Source organism: Xyrauchen texanus, unplaced genomic scaffold (assembly GCF_025860055.1).
Source record: "Xyrauchen texanus isolate HMW12.3.18 unplaced genomic scaffold, RBS_HiC_50CHRs HiC_scaffold_943, whole genome shotgun sequence".
Lineage (NCBI taxonomy): Eukaryota > Metazoa > Chordata > Actinopteri > Cypriniformes > Catostomidae > Xyrauchen > Xyrauchen texanus.
Genome location: NW_026266955.1, coordinates 1 through 12,121, shown reverse-complemented (window position 1 = coordinate 12,121; position 12,121 = coordinate 1). Strand labels below are relative to the sequence as shown.

The window sequence follows — 12,121 nt, the reverse complement described above, 5'->3', positions numbered from 1 at the left end:
TAGATTTTTCTCTATCGAGACAGCGTTAACGTATCAAAACTTCCGAGTATGATGTTGTTTAATTGTCTCTGACAACACGCAATCCTCGAGGCGAGATCATTTTTGCTCGCGATCTTCACGAAGGTTTGTTGGTTGTGTACAATGGTTGCCTGCTTGAACATTCAAGCCGATTTTACACTATTCAACTCAACAAAGGCAAAACAACTCAAATAAATGTTTTCGAAAGCAGTTTGTGTGACACAGCGAAGCGAGCCGCTGTCGCGACTAACGCCGCGACGCCGATGAGAGTTCGCCACAGCTTCATGCGCTTGAACGGACAATTTCATACACCAAAATACATGATATATTGGGGTGTCTGTTATGTATCAAGTGAACAAACAGTTGATAAAGAAATTGGGTATCAATATATTTAATTATGAATTATTGTGAACAACACGGATGCCGCTGTGGTGTCCTGTTAAGATTTTTCTCTCGAAACAGCGCTAACAGCTTAAACAAAATACTGCGTTATTTTTGCACATACAGATACATTTAATACATCGCCACAAACTATGAAAGTTGTACTTTTATTTGTTGTAAAATAAAGAAAATAAACCGTGTGCTCTTTGTCTAAGCTTAATATCTTTCTGAAACACGCCACAAAAACTTACACAAACATGAAACATATGTCTAAAGAAAGTAGGGATGGGCTGATCAATCCTAACGTATCAAAACTTCCGAGAATGATGTTGTTTAATTGTCTCTGACAACACGCGAAACCGCGAGGCGAGATCATTTTTGCTCGCGATCATCATGAAGGTTTGTCGGTTGTATACAATGTTTGCCTGTTTGAACATTCAAGCCGATTTTACACTATTCAACTCAACAAATGTCAAAACAACTCAAATACATGTTTGCGAGCTGTTTGTGTGACACAGCGAGCCGCGTCGCGCCTAACTCACGCACTCCGATGTCTTTCGCTGCTGCTTGCGTCTGAACGGACAATTTCATACAACAGAGTGTCAAAATACATGATATATTGAGGAGTCTGTTATGTCTCAAGTGAACAAACAGTTGAGAAAGAAATCTGGAATAATTATATTTTATTCTGGCATTATTCCAGATGACGCCCTGCTATATTTTTCTCTCGAAACAGCGGAAACAACTTAAACAAAATACTAGCGCCATTTTTGCCCATACAGAAACATGCAAGACATCATTACTTAACTATGAAATGTGTACTTTTATTTGTGTACACTTACAATAACAACAAAACCTTGTGCTTTTGTAAAATAAATAAACAGGGTGCTCAGTCTCTGTCTTCGCGATTATTTTTCTGAAACACGCCACAAAATTCAAGTGAACAAAATCAACCATTCACGTAGTCTGTATTTTATCATCTCACAATGAATACAAATGCAACAAGCATGGCACAAAACGAAAATAATGATACTTCTCAGTTCTCAAAAGATTAAACTGAACTGTGCCTTAAGTATCGTGATCATGCGATAAAAGCCTCTTAAAGAGACAGTAACAATTTAGCCTTCGGTCCTGAACATAGACATTCCCAAGTAATTGAGAAGTACAAATGGTATTATTTTAAGTTTTTTTATTTCTCTCTTACCTTGTAAAATGCCACGTTTTTGAATGGCATGTAAACACAATCACTCCATTTTTTTCACTGGATCTGTTGCTATTTTAATGATTTAAAAATCAAAGCACTGACCATTTAAAGTGTGAGCTTGTAGGCTACATTTTGAAATAGTTATAAACAGTCACAGCTATACAGTGTTATTATGTGCCTAGATAGTCTTTCAAATAAAATTGCTTGTGATATGCTTATGTAAATCACACAAAAAAACAGAAAAAAATCTTAAGAGAGAAGTGAAAGTGAAAGTAGAGATTTTCAAAGTGATTTTTCATTCAAAGTGATACAATTTCCACGCCATTTGTCTAAATCTTCTGAAACTTGGTGTACATGCCTCATTCCTCATGGGGAACAAAAAGCCTTAAGGACCCATAACTTTCACCATGATGGATTTTCCCAGTACGCTGAAAATTTGCGTAAAACCTAAAAATACTCTTCTTCTCCTGAACCGTGAGCTCCAATTGACTTGAAATTTGGTACACATTTGTAGAATGGACATCCTTGAAAACATTACTTAGGAAAAATGAATGTGATACAAAATGTCTGAAAGGGGCGTGTTTATGTAAATGTCCAAATTTTAACAATATATACCTGTCAATAAATCAAATGTAATTTTGACTGATGGTTTTTCAAACCTAACATGCTTCAAGATGACATCACTCTGAAGTACTGCGCAAAGAATGGTCTGACATTCAGCCTCTAGGGGGCTTACAGGCCATGTCGAAATTCCCATTTTCTGGTCTAAAATGTTCTAATTTGGTACAATGGTACTACAGGCCAACAGGAACCCACAAACCAAGAATGGCTGACATTCGCCACTAGGAGGCACTAAAGGCCACGCCAAAATTCCCGTTTTCTGGTCCAATTTTTTTTTAATTTGGTACATTGATACTACAGGCAGACAGGAACCCACAAACCAAGAATGGACAATATTCACCACTAGGGGCGCTACAGGCCATGCCAAAATTCCCATTTTCTGGTCAAAAATGTTCTAATTTGGTACACTGATACTACATGCCAACAGGAACCCACAAACCACTTAATGGCCAACATTCGCCATTAGGGGCGCTACAGGTAATTCCAAAAATCCCATTTTCTGGTCAAACATTTTCTAATTTGGTGTATTGATTCTACAGGCCGACAGGAACCCACAAACCAAGAAAGGCCCACATTCGCCCTTAGGGGCGCTTACAGGCCACTCCAAAATTCCCATTTTCTGGTCAAATATTTTCTAATTTTGTACATTTATACTACAGGCCAACAGGAACCCACAAACCAAGAATGACCAACATTTGCCCATAGGTGGCGCTTACAGGCCATGCCCCAAATTTTTTTTTCAAAATGATATAATATCCACCCCATTTGTCCAATTCTTCTGAAACTTGGTGTACATGCCGCATTTCTCATTGGGAACAAAAAAGCCTCAAGGATCCATAAGGTCCGGTATGGATTTTCCTGTACATTGAAAATGTTTTGTTTAGGAATCAGACGAAGACATGTTTTTTTGAATTCCTTAATTGGGAGGGTTTATCCCCAACCATCTACTGATCAATTTTAAATGATTTGCCATTTTGAGGAGGAATCCGCATTGCTGCTTGCAGCTATATTTATTATTATTCTTCTTCTCCTTGAGCCCAAATAGCTCAAAAAGTCACTGGTCAAAACTTTTCTAAATTGGCACATTGATAGTCCATGCCAACGGGTACCCCCAAACCAAGAATGGTCAACATTCGCCCATAGGTGGCGCTACAGGCCACGCCCAAAAAAAATATTTTCAAAGTGATACCATTTCCATGCCATTTGTCCAAATCTTCTGAAACTTGGTGTACTTGCCTCATTTCTCATGGGGAACAAAAAAGCCTCAAGAACCCATAACTTCCGCCATGATGGATTTTCCCGTGACGGTGAAAATTTGCTAAAACCTACAAAACTCTTCTTCTCCTGAACCGTAGCTCCAATTGACTTGAAATTTGGTACACATGTGTAGAATTGAAGTCTTTGAAAACGCTACTTAGGAAAAATGAATACGATACAAAATGGCTGAAAGGGGCGTGTTTATGTAAATGTCCAAATTTTAACAATATATACGTGTCAATAAATCAAATGTAATTTTGACTGATGGTTTTTCAAACCTAACATGCTTCAAGATGACATCACTCTGAAGTACTGCGCAAAGAATGGCTAACATTCAGCCCCTAGGGGGCTTACAGGCCATGCCGACATTCCCATTTTCTGGTCTAAAATGTTCTAATTTGGTGCAATGGTACTACAGGCCAACAGGAACCCACAAACCAAGAATGGACGACATTACGCCACTAGGGGGCTTAAAGGCCATGCCAAAATTCCCGTTTTCTGGTCAAAAATGTTCTAATTTGGTACATTGATACTACATGCCAACAGGAACCCACAAACCAAGAATGGCCAACATTCGCCCCTAGGGGCGCTACAGGCCACTCCAACATTCCCATTTTCTGGTCAAACATTTTCTAATTTGGTACATTGATTCCATAGGCCAACAGGAACCCACAAACCAAGAATGGCCCACATTCAGCCTCTAGGGGCTTACAGGCCACTCCAAAATTCCCATTTTCTGGTCAAATATTTTCTAATTTTGTACATTGATACTACAGGCCAACAGGAACCCACAAACCAAGAATGGCCCACATTCGACCATAGGTGGCGCTACAGGCCACGCCCCAAAAAAATATTTTCAAAGTGATACCATTTCCACGCCATTTGTCCAATTCTTCTGAAACTTGGTGTACATGCCTCATTTCTCATTGGGAACAAAAAGCCTCAAGGATCCATAAGGTCCGGTATGGATTTTCCTGTACATTGAAAATGTTTCGTTTAGGATTCAGACAAAGACATGTTTTTTTGAATTCCTTAATTGGGAGGGTTTATCCCCAACCATCTACTGATCAATTTTAAATGATTTGCCATTTTGAGGAGGAATCCGCATTGCTGCTTGCAGCTATATTTATTATTATTATTAAGGCATAACAGTGCTTTGTTTATTACAGAATTATTTAAAGTGCCGAGTGAATTACAAGAACTCGGCAAATTCTCAATTGCCCATCCTCCCACAAAGAAAAGAGACGAGTCTTAAAAGAGGTAACGTATGCTACATTATGTCATTTTACAAAACAGTTATGGACGTTTATCACTGATTCATTTTAGAATATTAACTAGGGAGGGCGGTAATGTGTGTGCCTTTAGCCTTTAGACTGCATCAGTTTTGTATTCGTTCCTATGACAAATCATCATCCCTTGAGGTGACTTTTCTATTAATCTATAATCCAGCCAGAATCAATAAATCACAGTTTAAATCTTTGTTTGTTCTTCAGCATAGTGTAGCCTAAGCCAAATTAAATTGCCCAATAGAGGCATGGGAGTGCATTCTAGAAGTGAGAGCAGTCATGAGGCTCAAACTCTGAGCTCCCTGCAGTTTGCCTACAACTGGCCTGCTAAATGTGCAATTTAGCAGCCGGAGCAGCAGCCGGAGTTTTAGTTCTTACATATTCAAATAGTTATTCATACAGAATTGTGTTTGTCATCATTACACTAACTATAGTGGCATAATCTAGCTGTCCCAGAATGCTCCTCATGAAGGACCTCTCACAGAAAGTGCAAGAAGTCAAACAGCAGGACTACAGCATGAGCAGGACACACAAAACAACAAATCCTCAGAGGTAAAATGTCTGCAGATTGAAATGTTAAAAGTTTAACATTTTTAAACGTAATGCTTGTTTGTTGCATTATTATCACTATTCTACAATGGAAGTAGAGATGCACCGATTGATCGGCTCGTGACCGGAACCGGCCGATTTTCACGTGACGGCCAGTCAGTCTGACATGCGATTTTATGCCGGTCAAATGCACTCGGGCATTAGCATAATTAACATCACGTAACATCAGGGAAAACATGTAATCAGGAATATATATATTATTTATAACCTATATATTATTTTATTTTACCAGTTTTCATACGGAAGTTTAGTTTGCTAAATATATCAAATTTTTTTAGTTGGATATTGGATATGAAATGAAGGAAATGATTCTGCCATAACACTGCACTTTAGATGTGTGTGAACTTCCCACACCAGGAGTATTTTATATAGTTCTATTTTATAGCGATTATCTGTACAAAAAAATGTTATATGCAAAAATGTAAAATGTTGTATTAAAGAAAAGAAAAGAAATATTTGTGTGTGCTGTAAAGTGATTAGAAAAATGGAAATCGGTATCGGCAGGTCAAACTCAATGAAAAATCGAAATCGCCCTAGAAACTGTAATCGGTGCGTCCCTAAATGGAAGTAAATTATGGATAGGCTTAATTTTTTCCTGTTGTCCTGTATGTGTATGTGATAAAGACAAAAACTGCTTGTAATACAACCACCCATGTCTCGCCCACTGGCTGTCGTATGGCTCATTACAGCCTGACAGTGAGGCAGCCTGGAGACAGTCCCACTCATTGCAAGTGATGGAATCACCCTCCACGTCAGACCAAGCCAGCCCTTGGACTCACATAAGTGGGGACCAACAGGATATACAAATGCTAACAGAATTACAGGTAATAATTAATGTGAACATTGCCCAATTTGTATTAATAAAACTTCAAATAAAGACGTTACTGTCAACACCATCTTAGACATGTCAACAAATTATAAATACTTTGGAGTAAACACTCTACGGTTATCCATTCATGACAGGTTTACGCCAATTCAAATTCATTAGTAGACCAGTACACATAAGTTTACAAGGTGAATAACTTCCAGATGTTCAGCAGTTAATGGCTATAACACACATTATTTGATAGTGTTTATGCAAAACTTTTGTAACTTTGTTTGTCATGATGTAATTTGAGGGATCTTCACTACAATGCAGATACAGTTTAACAAACACATTTCAGTTAATTGGCTTTTTTTTTTAAATGAAGAGGTTCAATATTCCTTTCTATGAATATATTAAAGTATGTCAACCAAATTATATAAATTTATTCAAAACACCCAGTCAGATTTGTGTATCTGGGTATGTTTTGTCAGTGGACAAGACATCTATCCCATTATTCATTGCAAAACTACTCAAATTCTGTCTGGTTGTGTATTGTAAGTTAACAGTCTTAAACTATTATAAAAAAACAACAAAGTAAAAGCATGTTTTTTTTTTTTTTATCTATGGCAGGACATATCCTGTACACAGCCAGAAGAGAACATGTCTGTTCCAACTGCTGACCAGTATGAGCCAAACGAAAAGGTTAGTAGATTGTATTATTGTATGTTTTCTCTTTACACAATGAGTCTTTTACTACAGGTTACTTTTTACAATAATTATTATTATTAAGATTATGTATTGTAAATTAACAATTGTAAACCATTATTAAAAAAACACCAAAGTAAAAGCAGTTATCCATGTTTTTTTTTAGGTATGGCAGGACATATCCTGGACACAACCAGAAGAGAATATGTCTTTTCCAACTGCTGACCAGCAAGAGCCAAACGAAAAGGTTATTAGCTTGTTTTATTGTATGTTTTTTATTATTGTGTGTTTTTTGCTATAGGTTACTTTTTACAATAATTAATATTATGATTATGTTATCACAGGCAGGCCCATTGACAGATGGAGATGATCCTGTGTATCCCGGCGCACCTCTGACAAAAGGACAAAGTTTACTGTTGCTTATGTCCTTTGTACTAAGGCACAATCTTACAGCTGTTTCACTGGACCATCTACTAAGAATTTTCAACGAGCATTTTCCAGGCATGGTACCAGTGACCACATATCTTTTCCGAAAAGCTTATGGTCAGTATGGAAATTATGAACCCCATTTCTACTGTCCTACATGTGAAAACTACTTAGGGAAAAGTACTGGTGAGCTACAGTGTGACATTTGTCACACAGTAACTGATTCAGATAGCTCTCTTAAAAGTGGATGCTTTTTCCTGGTTCTTAGTTTGGCCTCACAGATCCAAACATTGCTTGAGGAAAAACAAACAATTTTTCAAAAAGATTGGCTGATTTCAGATACAATTTCAGACATCCAATGTGGAGAAGAGTATCAGAAACTTAAGGAATCTGGTGCAATGGGTGAGGATGACATATCTTTAATTTGGAACTGTGATGGAATCCCACTTTTCAGGAGCTCCAAGTACCAGATCTGGCCCATACAGTGCCAAGTTATAGAGCTTGAGCCTAGAGAACGCAAGGCAAATATCTGTCTTCCATGTCTTTGGTTTGGTGAAAAAAAGCCCTACATGCTCACATTTTTGAGGCCATTCGTAGATGAACTGTCAATTCTACAGAAAGATGGAATTAAATGGAAAGATTCAGCAAACGTAGAGCACACTTCCAAGGTTTTTGCTCTCATATGTAGTTCTGATTAAGTCGCCCGCCCACTTCTAAGGAACACTAAACAGTTCAATGGTTTTTATGGGTGTGACTTCTGTTACCATGTTGGGGGAGGTCCCTACACAAATAAAGCCCCTGTGCCAAAACTTAGAACTGAAGTAGAGCACTTTGATCACGCATTGGCCGCAACACTTGAGAAAACTGTAATGGGAGTAAAAGGACCTTCACCTTTAATGAAACTTGAAAATTTTAAAATGATAAATGGATTTGTTCCAGAGTATCAACACTCTGTCTGCCTTGGGGTTACAAGGCAACTAGCTAATCTGTGGTTTGACTCCAGAAATCATGAACAAGAGTGGTACATAGGAACAAAATCAGACCTTCTAGACAAAGAGCTAGTTACATTCAAACCACCTGTTGAGATAATCAGAGTACCACGATCTGTGGCAGACAGAAAGTACTGGAAGGCATCAGAGTGGAGGTCGTTCCTCCTATTCTATGCTCTGCCTCTTCTGAATGGGGTTTTACTGAGGAAATTCTGGAACCACCTTTTTCTGTTTGTGTTTGCTATGCATATTCTGTTGGGAGAAAAAGTGAAACGCTGTGATATTGATGTAGTAGAAAGAGCTCTCAGAAAGTTCACTTTGCAGTTTGAGAAGTTGTATGGAGCAGCAAATATGACTTTCAATGTTCATCTACTGACACACATTACAACAAGTGTTAGGAATTGGGGGCCTCTGTGGGCCACATCAACCTTTTCCTTCGAATCATTTAATGGCACTATGTTAAAGTACTACCATGGAACCACCCATGTTCCTGAACAAATTGTTAGAAGGTTTCTTTGCTGGAGAAGTCTAATGCAGAAAGCTGAAAAGGTGATGGCAGATGCAAATGATGGTGTTAAAAAGATTTTTTCTGGTTTACTTAGCAGCCATTTACATTCTTGTAATTCAGCCAGCCTCAATGAAAATGTCAGGGTTTTTGGCAAACCCTGTCATGGTAAACTATCACTATCCCAATCATCTGCTGTCAAAAAGTTGCTGGGTGTTACAGTCAGTCAATGTGTATTTTATCATCGTTTCATCGTAAAAGGAATACTGTACCATTCAAGCAGTTACAGAAACCTTAAAAAAGGATAAACTCAACAGTAGAATTACTGGATGGACGACTGTGCAGAATTCTTAGCTTGTTAGTATTCAGATTACACCATGTATCAATGCACTGTGTATTGGTTAGGGACCTCAAGAATACTGGTAAACTGCTCTGCAGGGACAGTGAGCTAAACATTACTTCAACTTTGGTTTCTGAGGTGTTGCAGTCCAACAATGTATGTGCGGTTCCCACTGATCTGTTTTACAGAAAATGTGTTTTGATAGAAGCAAGAGCCAAAAACTATGTTATTCCACTCCCAAATAATATAGAGAGAGATTAAATATGAACTGATAACACACTACTATTAATGTGAGATGACTTACAGACTACTGTACTTATCCTCCAATCCTGCAAGTTTTTTTTTTTAAATGTTATGCAATACAAAGCAAACAGTTAGAAAAATACAGTTGTCATGCCTGTCCTAAATATTAACTCACAGACTGTGCAGTGTTAAGTGTTTTTTTTTTATTACTGTGAAATGAGTCAATTATTCTAATATCTGTTTTCTTTTTAATGACAATAAATGTGGAAAACTGTCATTTTGTATTGCAAAAGCACTTTTATGTAACAAGCTTAATGTGATACTAGTGCATTTATAATATGCTACTGTATTTTTCATGAAAATTCAAATAATAATTAAATCTGCTAACTTTATGTAAAGTATCACTGCATGCTTTTTTTAATGCAAAACACGAATATGTGTACTATGTTTGACTTAAAATCAATTGAAGATTTAGTGCATTTACGTATACTTACAGTTAATTTAAACTATTGCATTGTTAATATATTTTAAACAAAATGAATTTAGGTATCTAATTAAATTAAAAAAAAATCACTATTTAGTATATTTATATAGAGTGTACTTAAATAGCACATTTGTGAATACATTTAAAACATATTTCTTGTGTAATCAATGTTATTCAAACTAATAGCTATCTAAAAGTGCACTAACAATGAACTACTTTTAAAGCTTTAAAATATGTACTTGTAATAATACACTAATAACACTCTTCTGTGTATTTTTCAAATAGTATATCTTAATTCAATAAAAATACATTTAAAATATCAATGTTAGTATACTTTCACAATTACACTTAATACTACTAAAATTAAAATGTACTTTTAATTAGTGTTTTTATAGTGTATAATTTTTTTGAGAGTTTTATTAAAAAAATTAAAATATGTACTACAAATATACCGGTATTTAATTGTTTTCTTAATGCACTCAAGTATACCTTATTTTTACCATATATTAAATCCACTAAAATGAGTGATCCTTGCACACTTTTTACTTCAGAATAGTGTACCTTGAATACACTTAAAATCAATTTAAGATTTAGTTTGCTTATTTTAAAGTGTATTTAAATAGCAGTTTTTGGAAATGTAAACTTTTGATTAATATATTTTGAATATATTTTAAGTAAAATCAATTTAATTTTAACTTATGATAGCTATCTAAAAGTGCACTAATAATGAACTATTTGTAATGCGTTAAAAATATAATTCTAAGAAATACACTAATAACACTTCTGTATATTTTTTCAAAAGTATGTATTATTTATATGCAATAAAAATACATTTAAAATATAAATGGTATTTAATATACTTTCTCAATTACACTTAAGTTCTACTTAAGTAAAGATATACTTTAAATTAGTGTATTTATAGTGTATAATTTCTACATTTGTTTTGGCACAAAAAAAAAGAATGTACTACAAATGTACTTTCTTATTTTTAAATGTTATTTTAGTGCACTCAAGTACACTTTTTTTTCACCTGGGGTAGTGGAACCCCTGGCCACACTAATCAAAAGAGACAAAAGGGTATTGAATTTCCATATGGAGAGAGATGTGTAATAAACCAATATGCAGATGACACAACTATCACAGTGAGGGAGGGTGGAAGTGTGCTTAGGGTTTTAGAGTTAGTTGGGAAGTATGGGAGGGCATCCGGGGCTGAAACAAATAAAGACAAATCAGAATTAATGTATGTAGGAGAAGTAGAGAAAATAGACGTGGGATTTAGAGTAGAAGAAAAGTGTATGAAGGTCTTAGGAGTGTACTTAGGGGTGGAAAGTAAGGAGGCGAGGGATGTGACGTGGGCAGGCGTGATAAATAAGATAAGAATGGTATGTACAGCGTGGAGAGGGGAAAATAATTGTTTTTAACAGTCTTTTGTTTCAGTATGTGTGTATGTGATGAGTGTTATTGAAATGCCAGAGTGGTATATGAATGAGTTAAACAAAATTGTGTGTGATTTTATATGGGAAGGGGTAAAAATTGCACAGAAAACACTGGTGGGGAGGAGCTGGGAAGGTGGTTTAAACCTGATGGATCTGGAAATAGAAAAGACAGCAATGAGAATAAAAACTGTACAAAAATATATGGTAGGGAAGTAGAACTATGGGTGGAAGGAATTTTTAAGGAAATACATTGATGATGTAGGAGGAATAGGTGATAATGGCTGGTACATGGGTTTTAAACAGTCAATGACAATAGGGATACCAGATATTTATAGGGAGGTTTTAGAGGCATGGAGGTGTTTTCTTCCTAAGGTAGATTATGAGTGTGATGGAATACATTTGTTTGTAAACCTACCTCTGTTTCTAAATGAAAAGTTCAAATATGGGGCTTCCGGTTTGGATGACAGCAATATGGCAGCGTGAGAACGAGTTGCTCCCGACTAAGTGACGAAAAGGGCCTAAGCAAATAAAATTACTCGAATTATTTCCTCTAATTGACTTGGAAAAGTCTAGGGCCATGACAAAAGACAGACAAAATAAAGTTAAAGGTAAGAAAACGGTACAGAATATTGAAGGAGCCCTCGAGGCTAAAGACGCCGAATCGCTAGCTAATCATAGCGAGGAAGAAGGGGACATGGAAGTGGATTTGAAGACGATATTCAGAGAAATAAAAGAGTTCCGTCAAGACAACAAGAAAGAGTTTCAAGAGCTCAAAGAGGACATCAACAGAGCAAACCAAAGACTACACAAAA

General features: G+C 36.3%; 1 long non-coding RNA gene across 1 annotated transcript; it reads left to right on the top strand.

Moving 5' to 3' along the window:
* The first annotated feature begins 6,116 nt into the window (after positions 1-6,116).
* LOC127642859 (uncharacterized) lies at positions 6,117-7,098 on the top strand. Its single transcript, XR_007970430.1, has 3 exons — positions 6,117-6,200; positions 6,812-6,883; positions 7,053-7,098. It is a non-coding gene; the product is annotated as an uncharacterized LOC127642859 (long non-coding RNA).
* The last annotated feature ends 5,023 nt before the right edge of the window (positions 7,099-12,121 follow it).